We start from the raw sequence: 24,938 nt of genomic DNA, 5'->3' as shown, positions 1-24,938 counted from the left end.
AACTACGGATCAGTGTACTTCCAACCAAGTCACGAAGCAACCGTGGTACACTCAACCAAAGCCCATGCAGATTCAAATGCCATAACGCCAACAACCAAATATCAGAAGAAACACTTGCACACATACTACAGAAATGCACCTTCAGCCACAACACGTGCATCACCAGACACAACTCCATTGTGCATTTTTTTTGCCAAAGCAGCCAGGGACAAGCAATGGAAAACAATAATTGAGCCGACACTACCATGCGATACCAACAAATCAAAACCAAACCTCATTTTAAACAAAGACAATAAGGTATTAATATTAGATATTGCGGTGCCTTGGGAATCACGAGTGCTCATAATACTGCATCAACTCAAAATACTCAAATACGCATCAGACAACACATTACAACAATATTGTAAAAATATATACCCGGAGAAAAAGCTAAAACTGAAGCTTTAATAATATCTGCACGCGGGGGGTGGTGCCCACAAAGCAACACTGTTGTGAACCGTATTGGGCTGTCCAAGGCATGGATCAGGCTCGCTCTGATAAAAGTAATGGTGTGGTCCATAAAGATATGGTGTCATTGGAACAGGGGGTGACAGGCTGGTTACTCTCTTGCCCAGGCAAGGCAAATCCTGCCAAGTCGCAATCTTATTTTTAGTGAATAGCAGGTACCTTACCTGGACTGCAAAGATACAACCACAACAAGGTTTCCGACCTTAACAGCAAATCGGGGAATCTATAAAAATAGCCAAATGCCTCGTCATCTAATTAGTGACACGCATGGATGGATGAACGAGATTCCCACCATCCCTATCTAGTATCCAGCAAAACTACAGCCAAGGGAACGGGCTTGGCGGAAGAACCTGTTGAGCTTGACTCTAGCCTGGCACATGTAGGATAAGTGGGAGGTGCTTGTCCCTCATTGCTCTGGGTGCCGTCGGTGAAATACCACTACTCTGATAGTTTTTTTCACTTACCCGTGAGGTGGAGAGGCGAGCCCCATGGGGGGCTCTCACTTCTGGCTCCAAGTGCCTCCGGCACTGGAACACCATTTGCGGCTCCGGGGACAACCCGCTCCGCGGACAGTGTCTGGTCGGGAGTTTGACTGGGGCGGTACACCTGTCAAACGGTAATGCGGGTATCCTAAGGCGAGCTCAGGGAGGACAGAAATCTCACTTGGAGCAGAAGGGCAAAAGTTCGTTAATCTTGATTTTCAGTATGAGTACAGACCATGAAAGCAGGGCCTCACAATCCTTTTGAAGCAAGAGGTGTCAGAAAAGTTACCACAGGGATAACTGGCTTGTGGCGGCCAAGCGTTCATAGCGACGTCGCTTTTTAAATCCTTTATATTAAGTTCGCTTGCTTGCGTGCTTGCTTGCTTGCGTGCTTGCTTGCTTACGACCGTGCAAATCTTTCGGTCGTTTTTTAACCCACTTCCCGTGATCCAATCGAGCTGACATTTTCCACACAGACTCGTTGTGCTAGACAATTAATGTTCGTGAAAAAAAATTCCCAAAATTTTACACTTTTTAGGCAAAAAAAAATATTTTACATATATTCAAATAGAACTCATTCCTGGCTTTGGGCTGAACGTCACAGTATAAGAGCCCAGAGTGTAACCCCTCCACAGGCCGTGGCGGAGTAGCGCAGTTGGTAGCACCCTCGCTTCCCATGCCAAAGGTCGCGGGATCGATCCCCGCGTCCTCCACAGGCGAATATATTTTTAAATCCTTTATATTAAGTTCGCTGCCACGCATATAAAGGATTTATAGTGAAAAACTTGGTTTTTACGGGTTATACTTATTCATTCTTCGACGTCGGCTCTTCCTATCATTGTGAAGCAGAATTCACCAAGCGTTGGATTGTTCACCCACTCATAGGGAACGTGAGCTGGGTTTAGACCTTTGTGAGACAGGTTAGTTTTACCCTACTGATGCTGTGTCGTCGCAAGAGTAATCCTGCTCAGTACGAGAGGAACCGCAGGTTCAGACATTTGGCGTGTGCGTTTGCCTGATGAGCCAACGATGCGACGCTACCATCCGAGAGATTATGACTGGGCGCCTCTAAGTCCGAATCCCCCCTCGACGCGACGATGCTGTTGTGCCCGGATTTTTGGCTAGACTCTCATAGACAGGTGGACTCCTGCCCGGTGCGGAATGCCGCATGACCTCGGTTCGAGGCGCCGCCGCAGCAAGCATTCGGCGTCCCTCTCCTCTGTCGCTTGATAGCACATTCACGGGGAAGCCGGGTGCCAAATCATTAGTAAACGACCTGGTTTTGGCTCGGGGTTTCATAAGTAGCAGAGAAGCTTCCTAGCTGCGATCTACTGAAAGTCAGCACTTGAGATAAGGCTTTGCCCTGGCGCCATCCATGGGGAACGCGGCTCCTAAAAGGGCTACGCCTTACGCGGGAGCAATCGTGTGACAATTAGTCTTTCTTTTTGATCATCACATTCCTCTTCGAATACAAAAGCAGTCGGCTGAATCGTTGCTAAAAATGCCAGTAACAGAGCGGCTTCCTCATCATGAAAGTATACGCAGCAACATCCCCGTGAAAAACAGGGGCCTAGGCGGATTTTTCTCGGCTGGAAAACTGGTGAGATGATCCGCATGGCCATGCTCTGCATGGGTCGGTAGTCGTCCCGGGATGTTAAATCTCGCTGCATTTTGTTGGTACTTCTTGAAAAAAATTGGTCAACTTTGGAGGGACCGACTGTCAGAGTATGATGAAACTTGTGTGTCCAGGTCGGAATGAGGTCTCCAAAAAGAGGCAATGAAAACTATTTCATGACTGCATTTGCTTTATTTTGTGAAGAGCAAAAACGTTCGTCTCCATAGGACATAGTGTTAAGTGGTCGCTCGTCCATTTCACTTCGCACAGCTTAATGACTCATATCGTTGGATCCCTCTCGCAGACGCTTGTGAGGCATTTCGTTCCAGAGTTTGGGAATTTGTATATGGAAGACTTTGAACCAAAAGCAAAAGCATCAAGCACACTAAAAACCCTTTTTTTGGTTTAGATATCTAGATGAAACATTCGTGTTCTGGCCACACAATAAAGATGTACTTAATTAATTCTAAATCATCTCAACTCGTAAAAGCCATTTATCTAGTTCACTATGGACGTGGAGGTTGATAAAACTCTCCCATTTCTGGATATCTGCTCAGAGGCGGCAGAAACGATAACACACAGCATTTTACCGAAATAAAGCGCCCACTGATGCCTATCTGAATGAAGTCACACCACCACCTCACACAGAAACCCTCTCTCATTAAGACGATCATGCATCGGGCTAAGAATGTGTCAGATGGTTAAAGTATGAGGAGTGAGATTAAACATGTGTAGTGTCAGCATTTCAGAGACTGAGTCTCTAGGAGGAACCGTCTTTATTCACAATTTCCACGGTCTCGTCTTCACATTCTCCACCGTCACTTAGCCTAGCCTGTACACAACCCTAACCATCAAACACTGATGGTGCTGACTGAGATAGGTAACAACTTCCAGAAGCAAAATATTTCGTGAAGATGGCAGCGACGACGGCGACGAGACGACAGCAACGACGAGACGAGTCCACTTCCAGAACCGGCCGCCCTGAGCCCCCCGCTCTCGGTTCTTTTATGCTACCCAGCACGGCCTGGCTCTGCCCTGACCACGCCTCCATTTTCGAACCCGCTAGCAAGTTCCAGGGGCCTCCAGACTGCGTCCTCCGTGACCCTTACCCTAGTTCCTCTCTCTGCCCACGCCCCGTGCATGTGTAGAGGTGTAATTGTGTATGGGCACGGATGGCTAACAAACACAAGGGGCGTGGTTAGGGCCGTACACAGAGGAGGTGCTCACACCGACGTCCGCACCTGCATCCCCCACGGGCCCCTCCCGGGGGCCGAGTGCTATAAAAGGTGGTGAGCCGGAGGGCTCGAGGTCGAGTATTAGCTTTAACCAGCGAAGAGTGAAGACCAGCTAGAATAGGCCCCGGAGCTCCCCTGGTTCGCTGTCCTTGTCAGGGCCGACCAGGGCAAGCCGGTGGCTTGGCCCCGAGAGCCAAGACTGACGTTCTTATAAGAGCCGGTCTGGAGACTCAGGGTGCCGGGATCCCAGATTGACCAGGGCTGGGATAGGTAGCCTCCCCTAGCTCCGTAGTGGAGGACTCGGGCGTAGGTTAGCGGGGTTAGACGTGGTGTCTCCCTGTTAGACGAGTGAAGGGGACGATACCCCTTCAAGTGCTGTGTGTACCCGTTACTGTGCACAAGTTGGTGTTAATAAATAAGTGTGCCTCCGACCCCGTCGTCCAAGCCTCTTGCAACTTACTACACATGCCCTCATCGGCGTGTGTACTGTCTGTCCACAACAGCTATCGCTGCTGTCCACCAGCCAGCGATATTACACTACACTTATGTGATGAGGTGAAAGAGAATCCATCCTCCAACATTCAGTTTGTCCGATGTGTGTTTGCGGAGGGAGGGGGGGTATGAAAAGTTTTGCTTGTTTGTGAAAGTGGGAGCTGGAGCATGCCTAAATATGATATGAAAAGTGATACAAGTCTGGGCATGATTCATTCAACAAAGCATCTAGGTTTGATCTGCTCCAGATTATGCAAAGGAGAGTATTAAAAAAGGCAACACAAAGACCACTTTTGGGGAGTCAGAGAAATGAAGACTCACGCGGTAGGAACAGGAACCAGCCATCAGCCAACAACCACCAGCACGAAGGACTGAACATCTGTCGGAGTGTGGAGCAACCAAACCTAGTGCAGCAGGAGGGTCTGGTCCACTGCTGGAATATGGAGGAACCACACCCACTGCTACAGGAACCTCAAGCAGTGCCATCCCAGAAACTGCGAATACCATACCCCGAGCTGAGTGTACTGTACGGAGAGGCGTCGGAGCAGTGTGTCTACTGCTGGAGTGCGGGGACACGCCACGCCGAGGGCCACAGAGTCTCTTTTGACTGCGAGTTGTGAGACGGCCACGCCCTCTCTATCGTGACCACACTGAGGGGCAAAGGAGCCACAACCACTCGTCTGGCCTCGCAAACTCCCACTGTTATAGGTAAGACTCTAGATCAAGGGACCCTGTTACCAAAACCCCGAATACGGATCTCCAATGCACCTCACCCCCGATCAAGTGGCTAGTGTCAGGTGGCGAGAAATACATGGCAGAAGCATACCGCTCCTCCACTCAAAGGTGGACCTGGCCAGGCCAAAGACTATGGGACTGTGGGAGAAACCGCTCTGTCAACCTATCCCCCCCCACCTATAAGTAGGAACACATTTGGTGTACCCCTTCGACAGGCCCTAGATCGCACCCACTAAAAGAACGAGTTTCAATTTACGCATGGAACATACGTCACTAATGAGAGGAGAGCAAAATTATCTAATTCCCCCGGACTGCCCCAGGTGCCCATAAGGCACCACCTCAAAATATATTTGCATGCCTTTTGGACATGTCCTGACGTGGCAGAACCCTATGCAGACATCACTAGACACGTTAACAGTCAGCAACACAAACTCTGTACCACCACTCGACTCCTCCCACCTGGGGCCAAAAACCCCCTTTCATTTCAAAGTCACACCCCACTTCAGGCCTTGAAACATCTCGACTGGGAAGGTCATACTGAGCAATTGGAAGGACTCTTAACCTCCCTCCATAAAACATTGGTAACATTGATTATACACACTGGCCTAAATGGAACATATCGGTTATAAAAAGGAGGCAGAATCGAAAACAATCTAGAAACCACTTTCTTTTCTGCCCACCCAATCGAGCCCCTCTCCGGATGTACCACAGAGTCGAACCCGAGACAGAAGAGAGCAGTAGTCACCCCGGAGCCCCCGTTATTGGCGCAGAGAGGAGGCGGTGTGACGGGAAGCTGGCAGGCTCACAGCACCCTAACTCATCTAACACGTGGCAGCTAGTCCATAGCACCCTCCCCCACTTACGCCTCCCAAATAATGTTTTTCTTGCTATGCTCCCTCTCTGCATCTCCCCCGTTAGAAAATGGCTCCCTCTCCATAAAGCCTGCCCATATAACGGAACTGTAAACCCAGAAGACCCTAACTGTTCAGCCGACTGCATACACCCTCCGAGGAGGCCGTGTACTGTAAGTTGCGGACATGTACAAATGCTCAATAAAAATGTATAAATGGAAGAAAAAAAGTGCACGTAGCCTGGCACAAAGCTCATTAGGGAATGTGCGTGAGTGTGTGTTTGGAGCGGTGGCACAGTGGTTAGCGCACTGCACTATGAACCAGGCAGACCTGAGTTCGATTCTCACTCACGACTACCACGATCAACCCCAGTAACGAGTATATGAACCGCTCCTAGGCCGCCCATAGGTTGACTCAGCCTCAAATGAGTATCTGATACGATGTGTATATATTGGTGCTGGGGAGACAAATGCGGTCGGGCGTGGTGCTGGTCACCCACCCCCTCTTGTGCCGTGCCGGCCTTCATAGGTGCTCCTCATTAACAGCACTTGTCCTACATTGTGTGGGCTACACAGGGGAGCTTTGTATTTATCTGTGTATGGGTCTGCTTCAGTCCCGGATGTAATCGATATTTCCATTGATTTTTTTAAAAAAAACTTCAACTGAGTTCAACTTACAACGCCAAACGCATTGTCAACATCATCAGATATCAGAAACATCAGCAGCAGCCTTATAGACATTGAGAACAGCATCAGCACATCAACAACATCATCATCACATGAATAATATCATTACATGAAACTAAGTCCGCATCATCGCAAGAACTATCAATACAACAATCACCAACATCACCATCAGGACAGGTGAGTCATTGTGTTGTTAGTGGTTGCGATGTCGATAATGATTAGCACGGTGGGCTACATACTGAGCGAAAGAACTTCAAGATACTTACATGATGATACTAATGACGATGTTGTTTAACGACGTTGATGATGCTGAAACAGACGTTGATGATGATGCTGATTTTGTAGATTGAGGTTGTCGTTGCTACTGCAGTGCTTACGATGTCAATTGTGTTGATTCTGATAATGATGATATTAATGATGCTCATGATACTGCTGATAATGCTGCAGATGATGGTGATGTTCTTCATATCGTTCACCTTCGTCAAATAGAGCAATCATGAGTGCATTTGTGGAGAAAATAAGCAACACAGCCGTAGAAAAGCAGTCGAATCACCTCTTTCAATATTAATAGTATTTGTACACATCCAATTAAATTAGCGTAAAACTCTAGAGCGATATCTACAAACAGTGTATCAACGGCATTCATGTGTGAATAAGTAGGTGGATGGACAAGTGAGTCGGCGAGTCAGTTGGTAGATAGGTGAGTGAGTGAGTGGGTGAGTAAGTGAGTGGGTGAGTAAGTGGGTGGGTGGGTGGGTGAGTGAGTGGGCGGGTGGCTGAATGAGTGAGTGGGTGAATAAGTAGGTGAGTGGGTGGAAGGGATAGTGAGTAAGTGGGCGGATGGCTGAGTGAGTGGTTGGGTAAGTCAGAGAGAGCGTGCGAGTGGATCGGTGAGTAAGTGGAGCTTGTGAGTGAGTGGGTGCGTAAATTAATGAGTAGGTGAGTTGATGGATGAATGAGTAGGTGCGTGAGTGAATGAGTGGGTGGGTGAGTGTGTGAGTGGGTGAGTGTGTGATGCGCCTAGTGCAGTAATCATGATTAGCTTAGGTGCATGCCAGCTTGCTTGTATGTCTGCCTGCTGCTCTGCTTGCATGTTTGCTATGTTTTGCTACCCATTCTGTTAAACGCTGCCGTTGGCTAGCCGTCATGGTGAAACAGGAAGTAGAGTGCGTAAGTCTTCTTGCCAATACAAAGCCTCTCCATCACCAAGTCTCCTACTCTGCCTCCCCGTTGGCAGCCCCGGGTTACTGGTGTACCGCGAAACTAGGCCAAACCAGTAGGGTATCTTGGAGCTGTAGTGGTCCCCAAAGGCATTTACAACTTGCCAAACACTGCCCCACTGCCTTGTGGGTAAACTTCAACTGGGGGAGAAACCCCCTGACTCCAAGTCTGTGGTGGGGACCTACAATGGAGGTGTTCAACAAATCGGATTTCCGGCAGTCCCCTGCAGCTCTGGCCATACGTCTGTTTGCTTTAAGTGAAGATGGCGGGCATATGTAGTGCACACCCCTAGCCTCACCTGAATCCACTCCTAGCGCAGGCCTCTTGCTCCAACCTAACCTCCCCCCCATCTTTTAAAGCCCTGCGGCAACAGCGAATGGCGGAAGGTGCAGTTCAAAGGATGTGACTGGGAGCATCTAGCCAAACTCTGCAAGTAGGCGGCAATGGAGTGTAGGTCGCCGAGACACGGGATGGAACAGCGTCGTGTCTCCTTGGCAGCTTCCATCGTGTTTGAGCAACCCCCACACTGCTCACCCCTGATATGGAAGGACCTAGAAGAGGTGGACTATAAATTGACTGTTCCATTCACTCCGGGTGGTTAGCTGCTAACACCGGAGTGTCCCATTCAGCGGCCGAAAGTCAAGGAAATCGAAGACTCGTTTGCTCCTTCAAGTTGTTTATTGGAATGTCCGCACCCTCCTGAACTCTAACGAAAAAAACTGACAAAACAGAAGGACAGCCCTCGTAGCCCATGAACTCAGGAAATACATCAACATTGCAGCACTCAGTGAAACCCGCTTCAATAGAGAAGACTCTCTCAAAGAGGTTGGTGAGGGCTACACCTTCTTCTGGAAGGGTGTTCCAGAAGATGCTCGCCGCCTCCAAGAAGTGGGTTTAGTTGTGAAAACCTCAATCCTTCAATGTGTCACTGAATTCCCTTTTGGCATTAGTGAGGGGCTGATAATGTGGCACATTACCTTGGCTGGGGAGGGGGGGGGCACATTGCCATGCTCATCGGTGCTTATGCTCCTACACTGGACACAGACAATGGCGCCAAGGAGGCTTTCTGTAAAGCTCTCGACGCTGCCATTTAAAACACACCGCGTATTGACAAGCTACTCCTCACGGGAGACTTCAATGCCGGGTATGGGCTCAGAACACCAGATCTGGGAGCATGTACTAGGCCGCCACAGGGAGGGTAAGCAGGACAGCAACAGGCAGCGGCTACTCTCCCCATGCTCCGAACAACACCTAGTGATCTCCAATACCATGCTCCAGTTGAAGGATCAAACACGAGAACCCATGCCAATACCCCTGCTCAAAACACTAGCGCCTGCTAGATTACATCATCGTCCATCAGTGCGACCAAAAGGAGGTGCTAGTGACCCTAGCCATGCGTGGGGTGGAATGTTGCGACTGATCACCGTATGATCAAAGCCAAGCTCCGAATTTATATCCATCCATGCCATCGAATGTAGGCCCCAGATAAGAGCCTCAACTGCAATGCCCTAAAAAATCCAGCTGTCCCTAACAACACTGCGGCATATCCCCTCCATCAAACTCCCCGCAATCTGCCCAGACTCCGACCCCAACACCGCATGGACTGAGTGGCGCCATCCTTGAGGCAGCCTTCGAATCAGTCAGGTACACCAAAAAAGGGTCACCAAGACTGGTTCTATGAGAACGCTGCCGGCATCCACACACTGCTGCAGAACAAACGCCAAGCCCACAAAGCCGTTACTTTCCAACTCATACTCTCCTACTCTCCAGTCCTCCCTCTCCAAGGCCAAAGCAGAGTCCCAGCGTGCTCTCCGTGCCATAGATGACACCTGGTGAGTCCAAAAGGCAGATGAGATCCAAAGCCTCGCAGACACAAACAACACCCAAGGGTTTTATGATGCCATCAAAGCCCTCTATGGCCCCCCCAAAACAAGCCACCGCCCCAGTCAGGTCTGCTGATGGCAACACTATTTTCAAGGACTGAAAAAATATATTTAAGAGATGTTCAAAGCACTTTGATATTCTCCTCAACAACACCAACCCCACAGACTTGCTCATACTCGACGCACTCCTTGATATACCACCCATTCATGAACTCAACACTGCACCACAATTTTCTGACGTCCACCTGGCATTCAAAGACGATTGGGTGGATGGGTAAATTAGTGTGTGAGTGGACGGTTTACTGGTGAGTGAATGGGCGTGTGATTGAGTGTGGAAGTGAGCAATTGAGTGAATTGTTGAGTGGATGAATGAGAAGGGAAGTGGATGAACGAGTAAATAAGTGATTGAGTGAGTAGGTTGGTAATTGGGTGGATGGGTGAATGAATGAGTGGGTGGCTTACTGGGTGAGTGAATGGGCATATGATTGAGTGGTTAAGTGAGGTGAGTGAGTTGGGGAGAGAGAGTGGTGGAATGAGTGGTTAAGCACGTGGGTCAGTAAGTAGGTGAGTCAGTGGGTAAGTTCGTGGGTGAGTGGGTGGATAAATTATTGAGGGTGGGTGCATGAATGAGAAAGTGAGTCAGTTGGTGAATGAATACATAAGTGAGTTCTGGAGTAGATGAGTTGGTGAGTGTGTGAATCAGTGGATGATTGTGTGTGTGGGTGAGTGTGTGAGAGTGTGTGAGTGAGTGAGTAAGTGGGTAAGTGGGTGAATGAGTGAGTAAGTGGGTGGATGGGTGAGTGGGTGGGTGAGTGAATGGATGAATGACTGTGTGAGTGAGTGGGTGAGTGTGTGAGCGAGTGAGTGGGTGAGTGAGTGGGTGAGTGAGTAGGTGACTCGTTCAGTAACTGGGTGGGTGGGCGGTGAGTGACAATGGGTGGGTGTGTGGGTGAGTTACTGGGAGAGTGAATTGGTGGGTGGGTGGTGAGTGAGAGTGGGTGGTTGTGTAGGTGAGTTACTGGGAGAGTGAGTTGGTGAGTGAGTGTGTGGGTGGGTCGGTGTGTTAGTGGGTATGTGGTTGAGTGAGAGAGTGAATGAGTGGGTGGGTGATTAGGTGGATAGGTGAATGAGTGAGTGGGTGGTTTACTGGGTGAGTGAATGGGCATGTGATTGAGTGCATGGGTCGGTGTGTAGGTGAGTAAGTGGGTGAGTGAGGGGGTAGATAGGTGAGTAGGTTAGTCGGTGAGTAAGCAAGTGGGTGATTGGATGCCTGAATACGTGGATTGGTGAATGAGTGAATGAGTGAGTGAATGAGTGAATGAGTGAATGAGTGAGTGGGTGAGTGGGCAAGTCAGTGGGTGAGTGGGCGAGTGATTGATCGTTGGAAAGAGTGGATAAGTGAGTAATTTAGTGAGAGGGTGAATAGAGCAGATGGTAGGAGAGTGGGTGAATGAATACGTGAGTGAGTGGATAGGTGACTGAATGAGCATGCGAGTGAGTGGATCAATGAGTGTGTGGTTAGGCGGGTGAGATACTGGGACAGTGGGTGAGTGTGTGGGTGGGTTGGTCCGTGGGTGGGTAAGTGAGTGGATGGGTGAGTGAGTTGGTAAGTGTATAAGCTAGTGCGTTGGTGGGTAGATGAATGAGTAGGTGGAAGGGTGAATGAGTGATTGAGTGGGTAGATGGTTGGCATGGTTAGTGAATGAATACGTGAGTGGGTGCGTGAGTATGCGAGTGGGTGAGTGAATGGGTAATTGACTGGACATGTGGGGTGTGACTGAGTAAGTTATTGAGATGGTAGATGGATGAATGTGTAGGTAAATGAGTGAATACGTGAGAGTTGGTAGGTGACTAGGTGTGTGTGCGTCTGAGTGAGTGAGTGGGTGGATGAGTTAATGAGTGAGAGTGGATGGTTTGGGTGGATGAGTTACTGGGATAGTGAGTTGGTGTTTTGGTAAGTGTGTGGGTGTAAGATTCAATTATTGGGTGGTCGAATGAGTGGGTGGATTAGGTTATGCATACCTGGATGATTGAGTGAGTGGCTTAGTGAGTGGTTTGGGTGATTTTATGGGTGGGTGGATAAATGAGTGAGTGGGTGGGTCATTTCGTGGGTGAGTGAATGGGCGCGATAGTGAGTGTGACATTTTGCTATTTAGTTAGTTATTTCGTGGATGAATTAGTAGTTAAGTGGGTGAATATCTGAATAGGTTATTGAGTCTGTGGGTAGGTGAGATAGTGCGTGGGTGAGTGTGTGATCCAGTAAGCATCTGGCTGAGTGAGTTGTTGAGTGCATGAATGAGTGAGTTATTGGGTGAGTAAGTGAGTGGGAGGGTGAATGGTGAGAGCTTGAGTGCGTGACTGGGTGAGTCAGTGTGGAAGTCCGTAAGAAATGGAGTAGGTGCGTAAGTGGGTGAGTGAATGGCCTTGTGAGTGAGTGGTTGAGTGCGTGGGTCAGTGAGTAGGCAAGAAAGTGTGTGAGTAAGTGGGTGGGTAGCTGGTGGGTTGGTGAATGTGTGAATAGGTGGGTGGGTGAGTGAGTGAATGGCTGAGTGAGTGGGTAGTAACTCAATTAGTGGGAGGGTAGGTGGATGAATGAGTAGGTGAGTGAGTGGGTGACCGAATGAACAAGTGAGTGAGGGGTTGGGCAGGTGAGTGGGTGAGTTGGTGAGTATGTGAATGAGTGGGTGAGGGAGTGGTTGGGTGGGTAAGTGAATGAGTGAGCGAATGAGTGTGTGAGTGAGTGGGTGAATGAGTGGGTTTGTATCGGCGATTGAATTGACGTGTGAGTGACTGGGTACGTGAGTAAATTAGTGAGAGGTTGGATGGATGAAAGGGTAAGAAATTAGGTAAACAAGTGAACAATTGAGTGGATATGTGACTGTGTGATTGTTCGAGTGAGTGGGTGAGAGAATGGTTTGGTGGATAGATGAGTGACTGGTTTGGTGGGTCTGGGAGTGCATCGGTTAGTGAATTGAGTGGGTGAATAGGTGAGTGTGTGAGTGATTAGGTGGTTGTGTGGCTGGGTAAACGACTGAGTGAATGGCTGGGTTGTTTAGTGTGCGAGTGAATAGGGGATTGAGTGTTCAAGTTCAAGTTCATTTGTTAGGTATAGCCCTGTAAGCCATTCGGCTCTTGAATCGGGTGCAACCGCAACAAACCAAAAACTAAAACATGAACAAGAAAACATCTTAAAGTGACTGTGCAAACAGAACATCCAAGAAAAGACAGCAAAATATTGCAGAAAAAGCACTGTACACCAACACTGTGTGCAAAAATCCCAGTGAGATGCAAGTCAAACAACAACAACCACAAGACAACTTAGATTAAGGCCACCAGTCTAACTCTGTACTACAACAAACAAACATGGCCAAACCAAAAAACTTTTCGAAAATCACCAAAATAAAGTCATAAAAGCAATGAAACAGTGGTCATAGGAACTGTGACCGAATTTTCACAATAAACGACGTAAACAACATGTACTACCAAACTCTGCAGCCATAGCTGGCTGCATGAGTCACTCCACAACAGCAGGAGCATCAGTCGGAGTATCAACATTTTTCAATGCACCTTTAAGATCAGCACACTAAATCAAAACACACAGCAGCGATCATCCGGAGCGAAACACAGTGGGTGGGTGAATGGGAATGTAAGTAATTTGGTAGGTGAGTGAGTGTGCGTGGGTGGATGAATGCATACGTAGGTGAGTGGGTAAGTTCGGGAATGCGTGCGTGAGTTAGTGAATAAGTGAGTGTGTGAATGAGTGAGTGGATGGGTACGAGCGTGGGTAAGTGTGTGAGTGAGCCTGCAAGTGCTTGGCTGAGTGAGTATGTGTAAGTAAATTGGTGAGTTTATGAATGAGGGAGTTCATGGGTGAGTATGTAAGTGGGTAGCTTAGTAGGTGAATGGGTGAGTACATGAGCTGGGGATTGGTTACGTCATTAAGCAAGCGAGTGAGTGCGTGGGTTGATTAATAAGTAGTTGAGTGGGTGAATGAGTGAATAAGTGAGTGGGTGGATGAGTGAGTGAGTTGGTAAATGGGTGAATGGTGAGTAGGTGAATGGATGAGTGAGTGAATGAGTGTGTGAATGCGTGAGTTGGTGAATGGCCTTCTCCGATGATCTCCACCTTGCCGTGGTGGAGCAGCTTGTGCATTCTTGAGATTTCATTAGCGATGCCATCTGGAGCTTAGCCACCAATATGGGCTTACGCTCCCGGTAGAGTCACCCATAGCGGTAATGTCAAGGGGGAAGTGTCCAGACAAAGCCATGAAGGGTGGAGCAGGCAGAAGATGACCTCAAGTCACAACGGTTGTGAAGGCGGAGGAAGGCTGCAGCAGAGAGAGGTTGCCAATCGTTGTGGCCTCCATGCCATTGGACTCTGATCTATCTCTGTCAAGGACCGTGTTTGTGGCTGCATGTGCATCTGTTTCCCCAGATTACAAGATGTTACGCGCAGGCGTCCTTTTGAAAGGGAACAATATCTTGCACATCTTGGATTCAAAGCCCTGCGGCAATCAGCAACGAGTGACGAGAGCATGATAGTGATAGTCTGGCAGCAGCGAGCCAGGAACTGGCACACAGGCAGTGGGTGTTTGATTCAGTCGTCTTGCTTGTGGACAGAGGCAGATAGAGCTTTGAGCAGCTGCACCCATGACTGAGCAGCCCTTTTTGAGATCTGCTTTGCTTACCCCAGTAGGGGAAGGGGCTGGAAAAAGTGCCCTAAAACAGGCTGCCTCAAAACTCCCGACTGGATTACCACGTCCAGTGGTAGAAAACAAAGAAAAAATAAATTTGGAACCTGGAATGTATGAACCGTGATGTAAATTTCAACCAGCGATCGACCTGAGAGACAAATTGTGATCATCATAAGAGAACTGAGAAGATTTTGGATTGACATCTCTGCACTCTTCTGAAACCGGACTGGCAGATGATGGGCACATTAAGGAGGAGAACGGCATTTACACCTTCTTCTGAAAACGTAAACCAGCTGATGAACCCAGGAACCATGGAGTTGGTTTCGCTATTAAGAAAAGACTCATCAGCCACCTCTCAGAACTCCCTGTCGTCATCAATTAACGCCTCATGACTGTCTGTCTAAGGCATGCAAATATACCGGGTCGCCCTATCCCTCTGCTCCCGGTGATAGTAACAAGGGGACAGGCCGGTTAATAAAGATCCATGACTCCTGTCACAACTGGAGGGTTTCAAAACTCGATCTGAATCTTCAATTGTCCTTAGACCTACCCTCAAAACCTGAGGCCAAGATGCCGGGCCGTGGTGCATATGTGAACCCTATAGGTGTTACATGTGCTTCTCATTTCATTTTATCTGCCATTTGACACACACAATTGGAAAAAAAAATGTGCGTGTTTAACAATGCCGGATGCACCAAACACAATTTTTCTTATATTAAGTAAATAACGACAGTCAGCTACCCACGCACGCAAAGCAAGCTCTCGACAGCCAAATGACAATGACTTTTACAGCAAAAAAGTGTAAACTGGCTTGCCCTATCCTTCTCCTCCTGGAGATAGTAACCGGAAGACAGGCCGGTTAATAAAGACAACATGAATAGACAAGTTTGGAGGCAATGAGAGGATACGCTGCATTGTGTTCTGACCTCCTCTTGAGGTTTGAGTGACTCCACCACCAAGGGACACCAAAGGATTGTGGAACTGCAACTCTTTATTTCCAAGTGATTTTCCCTCCTCTTAAGGATCGAGTGACTCCACCACTTAGAAACATTAGAAAGTTATGGAACAGGAACTCTTTATTTCAAATTGTTCTTCTGAGGAGCATTAGTGCATCTGTAATTATGACCAGATGCACACCAATCGACCGCACGTTAGACAACACCTCGCTGCTCAATCCCTGTACAGCTTCCATCCGAATATCAATAGATTCCCTGTACCCTGAATTGATTGCTCCACAGGTGGGCGTGGCCTACTGTGCAGTCACGTGAGTTTATGTGTCCCATCCATGGTCATCATTAACGCCATTGATAACACTGTGTGTAAAAAAAATTGTTCCTGGGTACTAAGTGTTATTTCCTAATTGCGTATGCCTCAAAAGTACAGAAAATGGCTATTATTCCACACAAACTTAGCTTTTTGACCAGGACATTGATATTTTAAAATGTACTTCTTTTAAATGAGAAAACGGTCGAAATTTTTGTTTTCGTTCACGTAAAGTCTGAAAAAAACAACATATGAATCAAAATGTACATGTATTTATACTAAAGTAATACTAAATCACTACAAAAGATTTAGACACCAAGGCGCACTACCACAGACAGGACTGGCCACAGCGGACCGATTTATCTGTGGGGAGGTATAACGTTAAGTGGCAGCCACTGGTGGACCCCCGGAAGGTGCTGATACCACCACTGCACATCAAATTGGGCCTTATGAAACAATGTGTCAGAGCTGTAGATAAGGAGTCGGCAGCCTTCAAGTACCTTCAAGACTTCTTCCCTAAGCTGTTTGAGGCAAAGGTCAAAGCCCGTGTCTTCGTCAGACCACAGATGAAGAAGATCCTGGAGTGCAGTGAATTCCCCAAGAAGCTCACTAATGAAGAGAAAGCGGCTTGGAACAGCTTTGTTGCAGTGGTTCGTGGCTTCCTGGACAATCACAAGGTCGGCAACTATGTGGAGCTGGTTGAGACTCTGGTGAAGAACTACGGGGCAATGGGCTGTAGGATGTCCCTCAAAGTTCATATCCTTGATGCTCATCTTGATAAATTCAAGGAGAACATGGGAGCGTACTCGGAGGAGCAAAGCAAGCGCTTCCACTAGGATATACTGGACTTTGAACGCCTCTACCCATGATAGTGTAACTAGAACATAATGGGAGACTACATTTGGGGCTGATTCGTGAAAGTGATTTATGGTTTAATCGTAAATTTCGAAAAACTACTCACTTCTAAATCTTTTGTAATAATTTTTGAAATTGCTTTAGTAAAAATACATGTTAATTTTGATTCATATGTTGTTGTTTTCTGACTTGATGTGAATGAAAAGACACAAATTCGCCAGTTTTCTCACTGAAAATAGATACATGTCAAAATATCACTGTCCTGGTCACAAAAGCAAAATTTGTGGGGAATAATAGCCATTTTTATACTCTTTGGTTCTTTCGGTAAAGTCACGTAGGTAGAAAATAAAATAAATCACGACGTTTCAGGCGCAACACAAGTGTCCATCATCAGGTGGGAAAGCTTGTGTTGCGCCCAAAACGTTGTGGATTCCTCCAGTCACGAAAGCTTCAAATCAAGATTAGTAGCCATTTCCTATACTTTTTAGGCATCACCAATTACGAATTAACACTTACTACCCAGGAACAAAAATTGTGTTACATAGTGTCATTATTTGTGTGATTCATTACATTAAGCTGATACCGACTAAATTAACAACCAAATAGCCACATTTGTGAGTGTCTATGCCCCAACCCTGGAATCACAGGGGGAAATGGAGGGTTTCCATGCCAACTTGGACACAATACTCTCAAGTATTCCTAAGGAAGTCAATATTATTGTTCTTGGGGATTTTAAGGCCAGGGTCAACCGGGTCCATGACCTTTGGAGAGGCACAATTGGAAGGAAAGGTGTCAGCAATACCAACTCAAATAGAGTTCTTCTCGTAACCAAATTTGTTTAGCATTACCTCATCATCACCAACATACTCTTACGTCAGAGAAACTAATTCCAAACATCCTGCATGCACCCCGCTCCAAACTCTGGCTTCTCAATGACTATGTCATTGTCCAAGCCAAGCACTGTCGTGATGTGAACATCAGAAGAGCGATGACGAGTGCAGACGACTATTGGACAGGCCATTGCCTGATCCGCTCCACTATGTATATTACACTGATGAAAAAAAGGTTGAGATGGCCAAGACTTAACATCGAGAATTTGCGAGATACCAGCAATGATAGCACTTCCAGAATATTCTTGGTGCAAAACTCCCAAAATAATATCCTGATATCGAAAACCTGGGTTAAACAGGGCCGCATCATTGCGTCCATCGTGTTTTCAATCTTCATTGATGCTATCCTCCACCTCACAGACCAAAATCCTGTACAGAACAGATGGCAGACTCAACATATTCAAGTCAAAGAGCAAAGTTTTCATCACTTCCATCATGGTACTCCAGTATGCAGATGACAATGCCATCATTGCCAACTCATAAGAAGACCTGCAGTGCGTCCTGGATGTCTTCACAAAGGCATACAAATTCCTGGATCTGGCCCTAAACATAAAAAACACAAATTCTCCACCAACCACCACCTGACGAGACACCGGCCCCAGCAATACATTCTGACAATGTCACCCTCGAAAATATGGATCACTTTTTCTACGTTGGCAGCCTTCTCTCCTTTAAAGCAAGCATCAACATGGAAATACACCACCGCCTAAACTGTGCCAGTAGAGCCTTTTTCCTGACTGAGGAAAAGAGTCTTTGAAGATCGTGGTATCTAGGTAAAACCTAAACTTCACGTCTACAAACCCTACTGTATGGGATTGAAATCTGGACCACGTACAGTAGGCACCTTAAAGCCCTGGAGTTGCACCAACAAAGGTGCCTTCACAAAATCATGAGGATAATTTGGAAAGACAAGCACACTAACGCCAGTGTCTTGGAGGAAGCAAACATTAACAGCATCACCACTACCATCACCCAATACCAGTTCAGATGGACTCGCCACTTTGTTAGAATGCTCAACTCCCACCTCCCAAAACAGGTCCTGTACTCCCAGCTAAACAAAAAACAGCAGGTCCCCGGAGGACAGAAGAAGCACTACAAAGACAACATCAGGATCAACCTCAATAAGTGTCACATCAACACCACCAATAGGGAGGACATTGCTCAGGACAGAACCACGTGGAGGAAGGCCGTCCACGAGGGGGTCACACTCAATAAAAAATAACTTTGCCGTGCCACAGAGGACAAGCGATAACAATATAAGGAGAGGCTTACTACCAAAAAGGCCCAACCATCATCCACCACCACCATCACATACCCTTGCCCACATTGCAGCAGAATTTGCGGATCTTGGATCGTCCTCTTCAGCCATCTGAATATCCACAAACAGGACCCACCAGGAGGACAATCATACTCGACCCCGAGTGATCGCCGATGATGGATGAATGGCTGAATGAGTGAGTGAGTTAGTGAAAAGGTGAATGAGTGAGTGGGCAATTGAGTAAAAATGTTCTCCAGAACAAAGAGCGCTACAACGAGTCACATCATTCTACGCTAAGCGAGGACTGCCTGTACTCTGACAACTTGGCAGAACCCTCGTGAAAAAAAAGTTTTGAGACTCAGTGATGCTTTTCTGGGTAAACAAAATGATATAATAAGCATTCTGTGTACCACCCCACACTCCTTCCCACCCTATCCAGGTATCTCTAACACACCCCTATCCTAGTTCCGGTCGTATCTCTATTTACGAACTTCCTCTGTTTTTTTCAACTACTATACCTCCCCCTACCTCCTCCCCCATGACTATTGGTGCCCCGCTCAAGGATCTGTCCAAAGAAACTTGCTCTTCTTTTTCTTCGATATCTTACCTCTGAAAGCTGTAATTTATTCATTTATTTTTCCCAATCACTTTTTCGCTGACGAAATCTAGATTTGTTTTCCTTTCCCTCCCTTAGTCCTGATCTGCCCTCCATTTTTTCTGACTGCTTAACCACTGGCCAGTCCTGTATGTCATGCCACTACCTCTCCATAAATCCTTATGAAACTGAAATCATTTTCTTCCCTTCTCTCCACTCCCGTCCACCCTGTGCTACCTTCTAATTCCCTCCCTTTTCCCGCACCCCTATCTCCTTTGTTCGCAACCTCGTGGTAATCTTCAACTCCTCCCTCTCCCACCACATCTCTGCGACTACCCACACTTGTCGCTTTCACCTATTCAATATTCGCAAAATCCATCCCCTCATCTCACTATCAGCTCCTAAACTACTGATTCCCTTCCTCGTTTTCTCTCACCTTGACTACTGCAACTCTCTTCTTCTACGTCTTCCTGCCTACTACTTTACTCCTCTCCAATAACATCATTTCGGATCATTTTAACCTTCCCCACAATACGCTGACTTCTGCTCTACTTTCCCAACATCATTGGCTCCCTGTCGACTTTCGCTGTCTGTTTTAATGTCTCACTCTTGTCTGTAAATCCCTCCATGGGTTTGTCCCACTATATCTTACTTATTGTATCTCTTACTACTCTGTCCCATCCCGTCCTCTACACTTACAGTTTATACCGTCCCTCTCTGTGCTTCCCTCGCCGTGTTAGCAGTCATGATCTCGTTCCAGTTCCTGCTCCCCTTCACTGGAACCAACTCGCACTGCAGCACACGAAGCAATGATCTTTACCATAACAACCTACAGCTTCCCTTCCTCCCTTTAAAACAACCCCCATCTCTTCTCCACTTGCCCATCACCCTGCCATCCCGTGCTTCTGATATTCCCTGTCCCCACCCCCCAGATACGACCATGCCTACCCCAACCCCTATCACTGCCCCTATCGCAAAACCTATCACTACTCCAACCCCTCCTTAATCACCCCACCTGTCCTAACTGTCACCATTACTACACCACCAATTTTAATAACAACCTTACTCTTTATTTTAATTACTATTATATCGTGTACAATTTCACAATAATTGTAAAGCACCTTGGACTAAGGCAATTTACAAATATCTCACAAAAAATGTATACGTTTTATTATTAAGTGTACATGTTTGAAAATTATCCTTTTGTTTTCCTTAGCGGAGCTGCATCGGCCATTATGAACCTCACCACCCTCTTGGCCATGTACCTCACTGTGGCATGGCACGTGGTCGCCTCCTCTGATGTCACGGGGTCGCCCCAGGCTGCCACCTCTGACGTCACATCGGACGCGGAAGTCGTCTGGGAGAACATGAGGGATGAGGCCGTGGCGTTTTGGCGGGAAAACCGATGCGAATTTCCACAAAAGGAATTTTATCCCAGGCAAGGCCCCACTGCAATACACAGTCGTGTCTCACTTAACGAGCGTTTTGTGTTTGTTTGATTTGTTACCATAAATCGCTATCACAAGCTATTGAACTTCGCTCAATTTGTTCCAAAACGAGTGGTTGGCACTCAGGCCTGAGCCAGAGTGCCATCCAGCAGAACCTCCAATTTTTTTGGATTAAGCAGCTTTTTGTGTATCATAAAAATATTGATTGCAATAGATGTCAAACCATGAGATTAAATTGGTGATTGGAGAAACGTATATTGAAAATAGGAAGGGCCCGAGGATGTTTACCTGTGGTGTGCCAACTAGGCATGTCATAGACAATGGCTGTTCGTCACCCAGCTTGACGAACTGTAATCGAACAATCCACCCCAGTACCCTACCGGATACACCGAACCTTGACCATAGCCACCAACTAAGTATCTAATTGTCGATAGTGTCAAAGGTGGCTGAAAATTGAGGCCAACCAACGCTGATCTTGTAGAGGTCATCAGTAATCTTTAGTAGAACCGTCTCAGTGATATTAAACTTCTGGTATGCCAACAGCAATGTTGAATTTGCCCATCGCAGCAATGCTATATGACATTTGGAATCGTACTCGGGTATCTATGTATGTTGAACTTTGTTCACACTATACGAAACCAACCTTACGCTAATTGGCGGTGTAGGGGAAGGACAATAAACTATTCGCGCAATTTTTAACCAGTCTCAGAAACGGCCCTAGCTGAATGAAAGATTTGTCAGGTGGACAAGCAGCAGTGCAAGCACGTCCGAGCATGAATTGAGGATATACGTGTGGATTAATTCGAGCAGCGATGTCTTAGTTGGCAGTCATGTGATGAACATCGACACCTCTGACACCGATGTTGGTACTCGGGTCTCGATTTTTGCATTGGTTCCAGGTTTATCAAACTCAGATCGCATACCAAGTGAATGGATTTCGTTCAAGTTAGAAACTGCCATTTTGATCGTCGCCATTTTATTGGCAAAGATAGTCGCAAGTACTCTGCAGAGGCCTGGTTGACTAGTTGATAGGTGGTTGAAGTGCAGCAAACCCTTTTTGACGCCCCACAGTGCATGGGGGTCCTCAGCTGACTCATTGAAGTGCAGAGCATAGAATGATCTGCGAGATCGAATAATACGTCGTTTGTCAGATTTGCAGGTGGCTCTGTAAGCGAGTCAGACAGTCTCGAAACCAGTTTTCTAACAAAGATGCTCCACCCTGTTCTGCATCGCAGTGATCGCCTCTGGTAACAGCCAGTTCCAGCATTATTTTCCCATTATCTTTGTGCTTAATACGGATGGTCTAGTCGTTTCCACGTTGCACGTCACAAGACTGTGATCTGAAATACCTACTTCAATTACAACTTCGATGACAGTTACAGCATCAACGGATGTGAAGATGTGATCGAGGATATTTCCCAAGAGACATGTTGCGCCATTGATTTTCCGGGTGAAACTGTGACTGTCGATAATGTCAGCGAGATCGATACTGATTTTACCACAAGAACCAGTGGGTTTGGGACAGTTCAGATGACCACAGATAATGAAGTGAGAGCCAAGTGACCCACAATCTAGCAAACCAGAAAGCTAGGAAAATTATTCTGACAGCAGCGATGATGGCAGTCGATAGATAACAGCAATCGTAAGCCCCCGCATGCTCTTCATTATTTTCACATGCAGCAGCTCGATTGACGCGATTGTTAATGAGTCATTCAGGATTTTAACGCAGATGTCTTCATGGTAAATCAGTTCGATCCCACCACCATGCAGGCTGCCAGTGCCAGGCTTCCCGCGATGACGCTCATGTGCAATAGCGTATCAATTACGTGGAGCCTCACACTTAATTACGTCTCGTGAGTCGCCATATACCCAGGTTTTGGTAATGGTCAATATGTCCAGTCCACAATCATTGATCAGGTTTTCCAAAATCCGGCGAAATGTTGGGATTATGGTCAGGGGTGTTGAGACTGAACGGATTTATTTATTTTAATTAATTTTCTCTGTGATGATATTTTTTGTTACATGTATTTTATGTATCCGTTTTTGATTTTTGATTTGCTAAGTAGTGGGGTCTTGTTTTTGTATTATCTTTTCAAGGGACTGGTTAATTGATGTGCAGTGTTGTGGGATACAATGGCATGAATGACGCTATATAAATTACATTATTATTATTTGTGAAAAGAGCTTCATATCTCACCGGATTCCTTAGAAATCTGGAAACGGAAAGAGACACGTAGATATACATTGAAATATATAGATATTAATAGAGACCCACAGAGATGCATAGAGACCCATAGAGATACATAGATACCCGTAGATGTATATATCTAAACACAGACAGGCTCATAGAGACTCGTAGAAATACATAGCGACTCCCAGAGACCCATGGAAACCCGTAGATGTACAGGCTTATAGAGATGTAACTTACTGAACTGCCTCTTCTGGATGTCTGCGATAAAAAGCTTCACAGCTCATCGGATTCATCCAGTCTAAATAAACATTTTGAAAATAAAGATTCTGATCTCTGGATGACACCAACTGAGTATTCTTACAAATTAGACTATCCTGGGAACTGAGTTTTAAAAGAGTTTCAGAAAACGCTTCTCTTTCGTATTGTGCGCGAGTGTATGACGTGCGTGAACGTTTACAATGTTATTGTGTGACTTTACTCTGTGTGTATGTGTAATGCGGGCGAAAGCGACCTTCCGGATGTGACGTCACGAGGAGGCGGAGCCAGGTGACGTGGGTGAAAGGTTGGGGTCCTTAAGCGGGTAAACCGGAAAGAGAAGTTAGTCGGGGTGTGAATGGAAAGGTGTGGGGCCACGCGGGCGTACGAGCCGAGGGGGCACCGTCAGAAGCGGGAGCCAACCCTGGGAACAGTAGGGAGCTACTGGGAGGTGTAAGCTGCAGATAGAGATAGGCAGTAAGGCTGTGTGTGAGGAGCAGCGGGGTGGCTGCCAGGAGTCGCAGGAGCGACGAGAAGGCGAGACAGCACGAGGCCGTCAGAGCTGCAGCAGGAACAGCCAAGGGAGCTGTGTGAGAGTACAGCAGCGGAGCTGCTGTGGGGCTGCAAGAGCGACAAGAACAGCAGCGGGGCTGCTGATGTGGACTGGAGTGACATCGGAACCAGCACAGAGAGAATAAGAGAGACAGCCGTGTGGGGACGCAGTACGGACCGAATAAAGGACACTGAGCCAGATATCGTGGTCAAGTCTTTTATTACACTGGGGTCAGAAGTGAAACGGCATGTCTAAGCAAGTAAGGAAGAAAATTCCCCCGGCGCCAGCATCGGCTTCTTCGTCCGACGACGACGAATTCCCTCCGACCACGGATTTTGCTGGGGTGGTGGAGGAGAGCCCTGCTGAGGCGAGCACGGGGACGGGCGTGGAAGATGTCGGCGCGATGGCGGGTCCGTCAACAACATCGGACGCTGAGCAAAGATGGCAACAGGTGGCAGAACAACTGGAGACACTCAAGGACGTCCTGGCGCATCTGTGTCACCTCGTTACGCCAAGGACGACGATGGAACGAGAAGGTGCTCCACGGGCCGCCACGTTGCCTGCCCTGCCGCCGCCATTGGCCACGCGGCAAGAAGACGCCATCTTGCGCGCTCCGCGGCGCCAAACCGCCATCTTGGCCACGCCGCGGGCCGACGCCATTTTGAATTTACCTCCACAACAACCATCATTGGAAGACGGCGTGAAGAGGAGTCGGAGTCGCCACCTTACTACGGTTAAGGAATTCTCTATCGGGGGCGATTGGAGCGCTTTCGCCTGCCGATTTTTGGCGGCGGTTCGTTCAGCAAGATGGACCGATGCGGAGGCTTGGGAAGTGTTGCCGACTCTACTGGACGACGAATCTGTGCGATTTTTCCGTTCCATAACGGCCGATAAGAAGAAGACGTTATGTGGAGTTTTTGAGGAAATGGCCGACGCCTATGAGCCACCTGACGACGCGCATCGGCGATTCGCTCAACGACAACGAGCACCCGAGGAATCGCCCGTGGCGTTCAGGGGTGCGGTGTTGGAGCTGGCCATGGCAGCATATTCTGACACGCCACAGGATCTGCTCGAGCCCCTCATATTGGGAAAAATGCTGGAGCTGTCTCGGGATCTGGGGATCCCCATGCCTGTGTGTGGGCATGAGAAGCTCACGTCCCGGGCGGCAGCAAAGTGTCTGGACGCGCAGTTTAATCTCCGTCGCTGGAAGCAAGTGACGGCATGGACGGG

The 24,938-nt window shown here is 47.5% G+C and overlaps 1 pseudogene; it reads left to right on the top strand.

Annotated features, from left to right (window-relative positions):
* Positions 1-841: 841 nt before the first annotated feature.
* On the top strand, positions 842-2,349 carry LOC144952911 (28S ribosomal RNA; annotated as a pseudogene).
* The last annotated feature ends 22,589 nt before the right edge of the window (positions 2,350-24,938 follow it).

Source organism: Lampetra fluviatilis, chromosome 70 (genome assembly GCF_964198595.1).
Source record: "Lampetra fluviatilis chromosome 70, kcLamFluv1.1, whole genome shotgun sequence".
NCBI lineage: Eukaryota > Metazoa > Chordata > Hyperoartia > Petromyzontiformes > Petromyzontidae > Lampetra > Lampetra fluviatilis.
Note: the sequence above shows the minus strand (reverse complement) of the source record. Positions and strands in the feature narration are given on the sequence as shown.